This window comes from Pinus tabuliformis, chromosome Q (genome assembly GCF_031772625.1).
Source record: "Pinus tabuliformis cultivar Carrire ecotype Pingquan chromosome Q, CPIR1, whole genome shotgun sequence".
Taxonomy (NCBI): domain Eukaryota; kingdom Viridiplantae; phylum Streptophyta; class Pinopsida; order Pinales; family Pinaceae; genus Pinus; species Pinus tabuliformis.
The window spans coordinates 168,495,248-168,509,091 of NC_142296.1; positions in this window are offsets into that span (position 1 = coordinate 168,495,248).

Below are 13,844 nucleotides of genomic sequence, written 5' to 3' on the forward strand. Positions count from 1 at the left end.
ATCAGTCCTCACACACTCGCCAACCTTTGCAAGGTGGATATATGCATGCAAGGCATTAATGAAGATCAGCGATACGGATATGATCACTTCCGTTTGGGATTTTGTGTAGCGATTTTGGTTCAAGCTAGAGTCAAAGTAATTCGTTTGGGTACAGGTTAAGTGCAATACTCATGTGGGCTCTCGAAGGTTCCTCCTAAAGCCTGTCTACCGAGTGCAGGAGGTCTCTCTCGATATCTAGTGGCCAACCTCTACAGGTATGTTCTATTAGTGTACTCTCCCTTTCATATCCCTTCGCTTGATTTCTCTATGATAATTCGTGGGAAACGGGTCTCTGAGACAATGTTTTGGGGTAGAAAGACTAGATTCCAGAAATCTGGGAAGGAAAGCGCTGGTTTTTCTAATGGAAAATCTCAATTTGGTTGAATTATCTCTGTTAATTATGGTATTTTACTTTCCCATATGGGAATGTATTTGGGGTTTGTGCACTGGCGCTCATTTTGTACTCTAAGCATGGGTAATTGGGTTATGTTTCCTTTTTTCTTGTTCCTCCTATTGGTCTATAGGATAAGAGCTCCTCTGAGAGAGTACTCATCTGAATGGATTTTGTGTCTTGTTCTTCGAAGGCTCGGGGAGCCACAGGTTGATGATTCCGACCTTTATCAATATACCCATGTCATATTCAGTGGAAAATGTTTATTTTATTGGCTTGTTGCTTATAGCTATGTGGATTTCTTCTGTGATACTCCTTTAGGTTTCAACTCTTGGTGCACGCACCAAATCCTTAAGCTAGCAACTTGCATCGAGTCGGTGTTGGTGGGTTTCCATTTCACAGCACCAATTCATTCTCGTGGCCAGCGAATTTACAATATGGCACAACCATCGTTTGGCAGAGGCACCATGATAAGAGAGGATCGAGGTTAGATTCATTATGGGGATGTTGGTGTGGAGATATTCAGCCACATCCATGACCTTTTCGGGGTCAAGGTCGTAGATCAACCTCTGGTCTTCTTCATGAAGTGACTCAGGATTATCAAACTGGCACTCAGCCTCAGATTCACCAGCTCATATTTGGGTTGGCAACGGAACTGAATCAACAGGAAGCTCAAGAAAATCTAGATGTGGAGGAATGGATGGAGTTGGTTCCAAACCCTAGTCATACCAGAGGTCGATCCTCCCAGTATAATATACCTTCTATGTGTATTTGTTTATGGAAAATATTGTGGTAAGAGCCCTGTCTACTCCCGCAACTGGTCCAACCAAGATTGATATTGTTCTTCCATAAATTCATAAAGGATTCCATCTCATTCAATTATAGTTTCAGCAACAGAATTTCCACCTCAGCTCTATAGAAAAGTGTATTCCATGTATCCCTCAAACTGAATTACCTAGCTCGAGCGCGAAATATCCAACTCATGTGGACTCTTCTGATGATTAGTAGTATGTCATGCCTAATGTGTTTTTCAATTTTTGTTATGTATAAATGTAGGATTTGTAGACTTTGATACTATGTCTTAGATATTTAGATACTAGGTGAGTTAAGGATACTTAAACATATATAGCTCTACAAGACAGTCTTAAATTATTTTGCTTTTGGTTGGCTTATAATGCAGTAAGGTGGCCAACAAATCTGGCTTCACTCTCAGCAGATTAAGGCCATCTTACTCTCTGATCATGGATGTAATTTGCCCTTTCTAATGAATGAATGAAAAAAGTCCTGCCAAACTTACTATATATATACTAAAAATCTCCAACATAAAACTATACTAACAACTAACCAAAATATTTAAACATAAAATTTATACGTGCAAATTCTCTTTTGTTTCACACATTTTATTAAAAAAAGAGAAGAGTTATCCTATTAAATGTGAAAATGTAAACTTATTTTGTTCCACAATCGCTATGCACATATGTGTCATTTATGACCTAATCCATGACGCAAAAGATGTGGAATCCACAACAAAATAAACTAGCAATTTCATTGAAAGGTGAAAAAGGAACACCAAAGCCAATGCCCTGAAAACTTCGCTCCAGTGTCAAACTCGAAAATCACATCATTGTCGATGGGGGTACCGGAAATTTCACCTACAAATTCGTTTTGAAAAAACCATGGTGAAGGAACATTTAGCCTGCCTTTCCACTTCGCTTTGATGTGAGTACATTATGTGAACTTGCGCTATGTACCAATGGAAACAAAAAAGAGACATGAATGCTCAAACGACCACGTTTTAAGATACACACCATCTCTTCTCGATGATGTTCCTGAAACGACATACACCAACCAATATTATCATTCAGACGTACTCCTATGATTATGAAGTGAATGGTACGCACACTCCACCAAAAAATCGTATGAGCCAATTCAAATTTGAAGCCCATCATAGCTTGTCACAAGGCAATTCTAATTTGGAGCCGACAAAGGTTGAACATGGTTTGATTCCCCAAGAAAAGCTTATGCAATTGGAAGACAAAGCGCAAGCATATAGGTTGAAAATGGCAGAATGGATGAGCGTGACCAAAGGCTCATCCAAGCTCACCAAGAAATCCACACCTCACCTGGCTCCCAAGGTTTACGACATTCACGAATCATCGATTGTGCTTACAAGAGCTAGTATAGGAGCTCATAGGGAATGGTTTCGAAACTGCACCAACAACACTTTCTGTAACTTCCAATGGCCACTTGAAGAAATTCACAAAGGTGCACTGAAGGAATAAAATATTTGAGAAGATTATCTCACCATGAGCAAAGCCCACTGCTAAATGCATCCACATAAAGTTTATCAAACTCTCCAATGCAAAAATCATTAGTCATTTCTTTGAGTGGAGATAAATTTATTCTTGATAATAATACATAGATGACACATATGTAAAGAGCTCATAGACGTCAGTAAGGTGCATAGAAATCTTTGAGAAGGAATCCATGTCTTAGAGAAATGTTGTTGGGCTGGGAAAATATTGTTCATCCTAACCAATTGTAGAGCCTCTATTTCGTCTGCCTCCCTCCAATTTAAATTTGACATGTGGGGCAGGTTAGCAATGTTCACAACGTCTGTGGTCATGGTTATTTGATTCAAATAGAATTGAAGGCCAGGAATTTTGGACAAAAATACCGATGAGCATAATTAGATAGTTGTTGGGACTGAGGAAGGTTTTTTTAGTATTTAGAAAGACGTCATTGTCAGTTCCTTTGGTACAATCCAATGTTGGAGCAAGAGAATGGGAACGACAACAGAGGAGGTGGAATTGGAGAAGAGGGGTGCTCTTCCAGAAGTGGAAAGAGGGATACTCTTCCAGAAAAAGAAATCTAAATTCATCAATTGACCACACACATAAACCACATGATCAATGGTCAATACCCCATGTGTAAGCACCCAATGACTCACCTATTCCTTCCCCGACTAGGTGGCTTTATAATGCATTCCTTGATGATTTTCTTGGCAAAGGTCCTCACAAATATTTGTGGTTTTGTCTTCGAAACTTTATTTTCTTTCGTTGTTCCCCAAATCTTTTTTATCTAGTGCAGTTGTTTTGTAGGGTGGAATTAACAGAGAATGGAACAATACACACAATTACAATCATGTGTGTTGAATCCATACAATATTAGATCAGCTTGAACGAATTTATATGCATGTGATTTTCAACTCTAATGGTGATAATAACAATGTGTTGCTCCCCATGGACCCCCTATCGATGGGACTGTTGTTTGAGTGGAAGTCGGTGAGTGTGGCATAGCAGGGCATGTGTGGCTCCTACTGCCAAGAGGTGATGGTTCAAACCTTCCAAAGGTGTGATGCTTTTCTATGTGAAGGTATGGAGTCCACCTTCGATGTATCGGAATCAAAGGTCGTCGACCATGCAATTGTGCCAATGGAGAACTCAAAAATTTAATTATTGTCCTTTGCTACATGGTCAAAAATTGTTGGAAATAGGAAGATGAAAAACACCTTTGGTGTAATTAACATCATCTTACACTATGTGACAACCCAACCCAACTTGATAGCTTCTAATATTCCATAAACTATTTTCCAGAATAAATCAACCCACTTGTGAGGCCATGTAATTTCTCAAGGTCTTGAACCTCAATAAACACCAACAACACGCCAGTCACCTCCACATAGCATATTCCATCTAACTAGAATTCCTCATCACTTTTTGTATAGTCATAAATTTTATTATTTAAATTGTAAAAAAATAATTTTAATAAAAAAACGTGATATATATATATATATATATATATATATATATATATATATATATATATATATGCCATTATTTACCATAATTGTTTTCTAAAAATAAATAACACTAACTTCAAAGGAATTAGCACATGCAAGTCCTTAAAATTTCAACAACAACCTAAAATTAATAAAACAAAATTTCACATGTTTCTCAATACAATCCTAACAACACTTTAAAAAAAAGAAACTACAACGTTTATAAGAAGAAATTTCGGTGTAAATCACATTCAAAAAATCATTGTCGACCCGTTTCGAGTGTAAATCACATTCAAAAAATCATTGTCGACGCGTTTCGAACCAACCAGTGTGGTTCATCGTCAGATACAATGTTTAAAAATATTTCTCAATACAATCCGAACCCTTGAAAACAAAAAAACTGCAACATTGAAACATATTTTTAAATCACACGTCATCGTCATATCCACACTTAGCGTTGTCACATGGTTTAAAAGTGAAATTTCAAAGGCATACAATAAATCAATTGAATGTTTAACATTTTCATAGCTTTTAAACAAAAGATACATGGAATGTTTTCTCTTTCAAATTACAACAATGGAATTTCCTCATTTTGAAGCGTTTGATATTACAACAATGGTTCAATTTAAAAGCGATTAACCTCCGTTCAATTTCTGCACCCAATCAACGATTGCCTAACTACGCTCATAGTGGACTTTTCTTTTTTTAATAGGTGTATCTTCTTTCTAGAGTGAATCACAGGAACCTAGCATCATTAATACGTTATTATAATGACTCCAAAGAGCTTATGCTAATTTATGAGCACATGTGTGGAGGATCTTTGAGAGACCACCTTTATGGTAAATATAAGTGTATATGTACTTGAGAAATATGTGTGTTTTGAACGGTATTTTTTTAGGTTGATTGTATAATTAGTATATAAAGTTAACATTTGGGTTTTGCTCCAAATCAATTTGGATGTCAAACTTTGCTATGCTCAAATTTAATGATCATAAAATAAACATGTTAATCAATATTCATTTGCTTTTCTTTTGTCTTAGTTTGAGTGGAAAACAAGGCTTAAAATAGCTTCAGATCCACCACAAGGTAACTCTCTTTTGTCATATGGGCGGTGGTGAGGTTGTTTTATATATTGTATAAAGTAAAGTAACACCAGCTAACTCGATTTCTGTTTTATATTACAATGGACTACCTGGAATGCAATTTGTATTCAAAGGACTGGAATACCTGCACATGGCTTGCACCCCAAAGATAGATCACAGGGACGTGAAAGCCGCCAACATCCATTTAGACAGCCACATGAATGGAAAACTGGGTGACTTCGGTATTCCGAGGAGGTATTTCGAGGCTACTCATGTCACCACAACAGTAAAAGGAACAGCAGGATACCTCCATCCGAGTATGTAATACATATAAATTTTTAAAATCTTCTTGCGATAGGAAAAAATAAAAAATAGAAGGGACAAACCGATTATGGTTAATATCACTTTCATTTTTTATTTCACCGCACTCGGCGAAACCATTTCAATTTTGTTTTCACAGTCATCGTAGACTAACCTTTTGTAGGAATTGTTTCAGGTATTTCAACACACATGTTGACACCATTTCAATTTTGTTTTCACAGTGCTCGTAAACTAACCTTTTCTAGGAATTGTTTCAGGTATTTCAACACACACATGTTGACGGAGAAGAGCGACGTGCACAGTTTTGGAAAGGAATTTCCCATTTTGAAGTGTTTGATATTTTTCGGAATGATTTAAACCCTGACCATCTGATGAGTTGAAAATTAGTTGTATTCTTTCAAACAGATTGTCCTGGTTTACCTCTTAACTTGTTAGATTTGAAAATCTATTAAAACAAATTGTTCCCTTCAAAATATTTAATTAAAGGTCTGCTAAGAACCAATTGAACTGATTTCCCTTAAAACCAACTTTAAATTTTGTAAATCTTTAAATGAGTAGGAGTTTCATGAAAATAATGTCTAGAATCCCAACTGATGTCGTGATAATATGTTGAACCAAAAGACTTGCAGGATCGAATCTGGACCGACCACAGTAACGTCCCCTGGAACTAGGGCTAGCTCTAGGGCTTTTTTCCTAGTAATTCCCTCTCTTCAGTGGATAGCTCTAACTCGGGCTTCTTTTACAGTAATGCCCTCTCCTTGGCCAAGCGTTGTAACTTTAACTTCTATAGATTGGAAAATATCTGTAAAGCTTGATCAAAACAGTAGAAGAATGTGCATCAATAGAACCTTAATTTTATTAAATTTGAGGTCTGAAACGACATGGAAATCAATGGAATTCACATGCAAAAATTGATTCAGGGAGGATATGCGGAGAGAGTGCTTCTTAATCAACGGCAAATGCGGAAGATGTTCAAAGAATACGCTTGATGTAACACAGCTCTCTACTTTCGTGAGAGTTTGGAAGCCTATATACACAAACCCTTGCTTTTGCAAACCCTCAAGCAGAAAGCTCCTGAAGTCCACAGACCCTTCGATCAAGAACCTGAAATGCAGATAAATGGGCCTCACATTCCCTGTTGGTGTGATTGAACGAGTTGAAAATGAATTTTACTGTAGATTAAAGTAGATAATGCGGAGGAAAATATTTGAGCATTCATGCATGAATAGGTTGGCATTTGTTCATAGAGTTCTGAAACACAAAGCCATGAACCTCACATCCCCTGTTGGTGAGATTGAATCCCTTCCATTCTCGCTCTCACCCTTGACGGATAGGGAAGCCCGGTAAAGGAACCAGTGCGCAGGTGATTTTATGCCGCGATTTTGGTTCGAGCTGGAGTCAAAGTAATTCGTTTGGGTACAGGTTAAGTGTACTACTCAAGGTGGGCTCTCGAAGGTTCCTTCCGATGCCTGTCTACCGGGTGCCTACCGGGTCCAGGAGGTCTCTCTCGATATCCAGTGGCCAACGTCTGCAGGTATGTTCTATTAGTGTACTCTCCCTTTCCTATCCCTTAGCTTGATTTCTCTATGATGATTCGAGGGAAACGGGTCTTGAGACAATGTTTCGGGGTAGAAAGACTAGATTCCAAAAATCTGGGAAGCAAAGCGCTGGTTTTTCTAATGGACAATCTCAATTTGGTTGAATTGTCTCCGTTAATTATGGTATTTCACTTTCTCTGATGGGAATGTATTTGGGGTTTGTGCACTCGCACTCAGTTTGTACTCTAAGCATGGGTAATTGGGTTTTGTTTCTATTTTTCTTGTTCTTCTTATTGGTCTATAGGATAAGAGCTCCTATGAGAGAGTAATTGTACAAATGGATTTTGTGTCTTGTTCTTCGAAGGCTCAGGGAGCCACAGCTTGATGATTCCGACCTTTATCACTATACCCATGTCATATTAGGTAGAAAATGCTTATTTTATTGGCTTGTTGCTTATAGCTATGTGGATTTCTGCTGTGATACTCTTTTAGGTTTTCTGCTGTGATACTCTTTTAGGTTTCAACTCTTGGTGCACGCACCAAATCCTTAAGCTAGCAACTTGCATCGAGCCGATGTTGGTGGGTTTCCATTTCAGGGCACCAATTCATTCTTGTGACCAGCAAATTTACAGTATAGCGCAACCATCCTTTGGCAGAGGCACCACGGAGAGGCTCGAGGTTAGATTCTGTTGGGTATTTTTCAATGGGAAATACCAAAACCAAACAAATTAAACATCACAGAGCCAATGCTCTGTTTCCACTGTTCCAGGATCTTTGCACAGGGAAGCTATTTAAAAGAAATTATCTCAGAACAAACCATTACACAGCCATACCACATTTCTATTGATTAAAAACAAAAGACTGATACAAACTTCATCCTCTTTACTGTGAGGGATTCACCAAAAAAACAACATTCATCCAACAAACTATTTACTCTGTCTCCTCCTGAGAATTTACACTGCTGGGTTTACTGCTGTAAAACCCCTTTTTTACATTTACTGTGTAAAACTATTTTTACACATACTGCTGTAAAAATATTTTACACATACTACTGTAAAACAAACTTTTACATATGTAGCTCCAAAAAAAACCTTATGTGCGTCTGCACATTACAACATCTCACAAAATGTTTTCAAATACAATACCAAAGACTTGGCTTCATCTTACGCTGCATTTCTGGTTTTAAAAAAATCAACACTGATTTCTTTATACCCTCCTTGCTTCACACTACGCACTGCTGTGCATAAACTTCTATTTCATTTTGCTGCGCCTCGAGCTCTCACACTACATACATGCTTTTCGCTTCAGCACTGCTCCTTCGTTCCATTTACAATGGTCAACTCCATAAAAAATTACACATGACCCCCTATCTTTTTCTACACACTGCTGTGTGTTTCATTGCAGATTCAATGAACAAAAACCCACGAGCATATATTTCATGGCTCGTAATATAAAAAAATATAACACACAAAACTCTATACTATCGTGGGTTTTTTTTAATACATATGATCACCTACAAAATAAATGCACGCCGTATATAAAACTTAAAACCATTACCTACACCTATGACAATTTATTAATAACAGGTATGGTCAACCCAAAACTTGACTTTTACTTCACGCAACATTAACTTGATGCAGGCCCGTATGCAGCTTCAGGCGATCGACGGCGGAGAGCGAAGGATTAAATCGGACGGCTGGAATGGATATCGGGAGGCATTACATAACTGAACAATAGCACCCGAGAAATTATGTTTGCTTACGTATGGGGAGAGCCACGCGTCTGCCCCATATTCCATCGGGTTCAAAAATACGGAAACCACTCTCTGCAGGAAGGCGGTCCGAGAAATCTCAAGCTGGTTTGTGGTTTTGCTGCGCGGTTTGGGCGTTGGTACGGCTGCTCCACGGGTCAACTCAGCCCGCTGTTGAAATTACGATTTCAACACTCCCCTTTAATTTCAACTGCTGGGCATTCGGTCATACCCAGACACTTCCTCTCGTAGAGGGATTCCTTAGTACTGCTGTTACAAAGATATCTTCCTCACATAGAGGGATTCACCAACTGCTTCTGATGCAGTTCATAAACAAACAAAGTTGTCTTCCTCTTAATACAGGGATTAACCTTAAACTGTGCTTAAGAGCACCTTCCTCATGACAGAGGGATTCACCATAACAATGTGCTGAAGAGCACCTTCCTCTTGACAGAGGGATTCACCTGTGACTATGCTGAAAAGCATCATCCTCTTGATAGAGGGATTTACCATGTGTATGCTAAAAAGCATCTTCCTCTTGACAGAAGGATTTACCATGACACTGTGCTGAAAAGCACCTTCCTCTTTAATAGAGGGTTTCACCAAATGACTGTGCTGAAAAGCACCTTCCTCATTAACAGAGGGATTACAAACAGACACTGCTTTACATGCAGTTTCAAAAACAAACAATCATTGCACTGTTCTTTTATGCTGCTGCATATTCTCTGCTGCACTGTTGTGCCATCTTCTTTGCTGCGTCTACCCCACACTGCTGTGTCTACACTTGTTGTTGTGTTGCTGCACTTCACTTACATTTCTTTGCAAACTCTGCATTGTTGTGCATTCTTCAAAGACAGAATACTCTGTCTTTTCTGGAACAATTACTCTGTCCCACCTTACAAATTTACACTGTTGTGTGTAAACATTTCTTACATTCACTGCTGTTGCATATGTTGCATTTCAATTCAATGAACAACACATTCACTATACTTACATTTACTGCTGTAAAGAAAAAAATTTATTTTACATCTGCTGTTGTCCATTACCTTTCATTTCTTCAACAAAAAACTTCATGCTGCTGCATTTTCTTATTTGCATTGTTGTGTGCTTCTCCTTCTTGCCATCATGCTGCTGTCCATAACTTCTTGCTGCTGCATTTTTCATATTCACTGTTGTCCATACCCATAACCATAGACTGTCATCCCTGGGTTTTTATTTGCTGCTGCGTTGCCTCTGCAATTTGCACTGTGGCTGCCTTTTGTTTCATCATACTGCTGTGTGCCCATACACTAACTCTTTACTCTCCATTACTTGCACATAGAGAGAAATCATCCTCACGCTGTTTTGCGCTGCATTCTCCACACAACAAAAAAAAATTAACACGGGCTGCTGCCTTTTCTTTTTACACCCTTGCTTCACACAATCTTAGTCTCCATTCATTTTTTTTACACAATGCACTGCTGTGCAGTTCCTTTCATTTTTCTGCTGCCACACATTATCATTCACCCATGTGCATTAAAAATCTGTTGTCCCTGTTTTTCTTTATGCATTTCTTTGCATGCTGCATTGCATATGAAGAAAAACATTACATTTTTTTTACTGCTGTGTATTGTACTCACTCTGCTGTGAGTATGTTCTCTCACATTACATAGAAGGAAACTACCTTCCATTGCTATGCATTTCAATGCATGTGCTCCATAACAAAAAAAAATCAAAACTGCTATTCATTTTAATCCATGTGCTCCAAAAAAAATTTCCAAACTACTGTTTTATGTTCTGTCTTCCCACTGCTGTGAGGGTCTTCTTGCTTTGCATACTTTTCTTCTCTGCTTCTATGGCAGATTTAACTTCATATCTTTCCCTTATGAAAAGGTCTTCATCAAAGAGTGACTGTTAAGACAGTTCAACAAAAAAAATTTACAAGCTCCCCTTTAGTGTATGCTTTATCTTCTTTCAGCAGACTCTTCTCAAAAGAAATTTAGATTAGTTGCAAAGCTCAAGGGACTTTCACACTGTATTTCCTTCCTTCTCCATACTTGTGTAACTTTCTTCTTTTGCATGGGTCTAGCTTGTGTAAGAGCCCATGTCAAGTTACAATCTCATGCCATATGCCCAATGTTATGACACTTGAAACATTCAACATTGTTCATGAATAAGAATTCATGACTTCTTCTTGTGAAATTATTTCTTGGAGATTGTCGGGGACCACAACATCTATCTCCATGAAATGCTCTACAATCTTTTGCCATATGACCAAAGTTTGAACAAGAGTAACAATAACCATAAAATGAACTTTGGTACCTGTGAGATGGAGGTTTCCTTGATGTACTTCTGAAGCCTTGTTGCCTTGAGATTCTTTGTTGATAACCATCGCCTCTCGCCTCTTTGACATCAGCTACATTTCTTCTTGGAGCTGGTTTTCCACTTGGAGCAGGATTTCTTCTATTGTTGCCTTCATTTTTCTCCTTGCCTTTGCTGGAACTAGGAACATCACACCTTCTTTGTGGCTTCTTCACATCTCCTTTGCTTAAAGCATCCTCATGCTTGTTTGAGGGTTCACTTACATACCCAAGTCCTGATTTATCAGATAGAGATCTGTGATAGCTGAGCATGTCATCCAAAGCTTGAGAGCTCTTCATGATCTTGTTCATCCCTTCAACCTTCTTCCTGAGGAGGACAATCTCTTCTTCTAACTTTTCACATTCATTACTTTTCTTTGCTAGTTGTTCCTCAGTTTCTTCCTTGCTACGAGCAGCTTCAGATGCTACTATTTTGAAGGAGATAATCTCTGTCTTCATTTTGGAGATTTCTTCATCTTTTGCTTGACTGCTCTTCATTTTCTTTTCAGCTTCTTGTGCCTGCTTCCTGGCTTCTTGTAGTTCAGACTTAAGGGAGGAGACCTCTACCTTGTACTGTCCAATCTCTTCTACAAGCTTGTTCACTCTCTTGTGCCTTTGTTCAAGTTGACTTGTCAAGGTGTCTTCCTGCTTCTTTGCTTCATTCAGCTGATTTGTCATGGATATGACTTCTTCATGATGTTTCTTCTTGCATTGGTCAAGCTCCTTCTTCAGCTTGGTAAGCTCTTCATCCCTTTCTTTTACCTGAAGCTTGATGAGGTCAAGCTTCTCATCCTCAGCTTCTATGATGGGTTCAGAATTTTCTTCTTGACTCATTGTCATGGTCAATGCTCCCTTTGCATGAAGGTCATGCAATCTGTCCCATATATCCTTTGCTGATGAACATTTTCCTAGATTCTTTTTCACAGAATCAGGCAGTCCATTCAAGATAGTCTTTGCTGCTTGTGCATCATATTCCATGGATTCTTTATCCATCTTTCTATCATCAAACTCCCAGACTTCAATCCCCTCAGACTTTAGGAAAGCCCTCATCTTTATTTCCCATACTTCAAAGTTTCCATCAAACTTTGGAACTTCAAATAGAATGTTTTCTAATGGATTGCCCTCTAGTTTAGTACGGGAGGGAGACACATTTTTAGCAGGCTTGGAGGCTTTCTTCTTTGACCTTGCCATTCTTATCTAGGCTTTAAATACTTGACTGTTTTTTTTAAATCACTGACTATTTCTTCAACAGTAACACAAAGGAAAGCTTGAGGAATACCTTAATGCTTTTGGCTGAGACTTCACTCTGCTGGAGAAGTTTGACTGCTGCAGCAACACCTTCCTTCAGCGTCTTTGAGCCTTCAAAGAGCCTGGACTAGCTCTGATACCACTGTTGGGTATTTTTCAATGGGAAATACCAAAACCAAACAAATTAAACATCACAGAGCCAATGCTTTGTTTCCACTGTTCCAGGATCTTTGCACAGGGAAAAGAAATTATCTCAGAACAAACCATTACACAGCCATACCACATTTCTATTGATTAAAAACAAAAGACTGATACAAACTTCATCCTCTTTGCTGTGAGGGATTCACCAAAAAAACAACATTCATCCAACAAACTATTTACTCTGTCTCCTCCTGAGAATTTACACTGCTGGGTTTACTGCTGTAAAACCCCTTTTTACATTTACTGTGTAAAACTATTTTTACACATACTGCTGTAAAAATATTTTACACATACTACTGTAAAACAAACTTTTACATATGTAGCTCCAAAAAAAACGTTATGTGCTTCTGCACATTACAACATCTCACAAAATGTTTTCAAATACAATACCAAAGACTTGGCTTCATCTTACGCTGCATTTCTGGTTTTAAAAAAATCAACACTGATTTCTTTATACCCTCCTTGCTTCACACTACGCACTGTTGTGCATAAACTTCTATTTCATTTTGCTGCGCCCCGAGCTCTCACACTACATACATCCTTTTCGCTTCAGCCACACACCTTTTGTTTCTTTGTTGCAACAAAAATTACAGAGCGCGTTTTTCACTGCTCCTTCGTTCCATTTACAATGGTCAACTCCATAAAAAATTACACACGGCCCCTGTTCTTTTTCTACACACTGTTGTGTGTTTCATTGCAGATTCAATGAACAAAAACCCACGAGCATATATTTCATGGCTCGTAATAAAAAATATAACACACAAAAGTCTATACTATCGTGGGTTTTTTTTAATACATATGATCACCTACAAAATAAATGCACGCCATATATAAAACTTAAAACCATTACCTACACCTATGACAATTTATTAATAACAGGTATGGTCAACCCAAAACTTGACTTTTACTTCACGCAACATTAACTTGATGCAGGCCCATATGCAGCTTCAGGCGATCGACGGCGGAGAGCGAAGGATTAAATCGGACGGTTGGAATGGATATTGGGAGGCATTACATAACTGAACAATAGCACCCGAGAAATTACGTTTGCTTACGTATGGGGAGAGCCACGCGTCTGCCCCATATTCCATCGGGCTCAAAAATACGGAAACCACTCTCTGCAGGAAGGTGGTCCGAGAAATCTCAAGCTGATT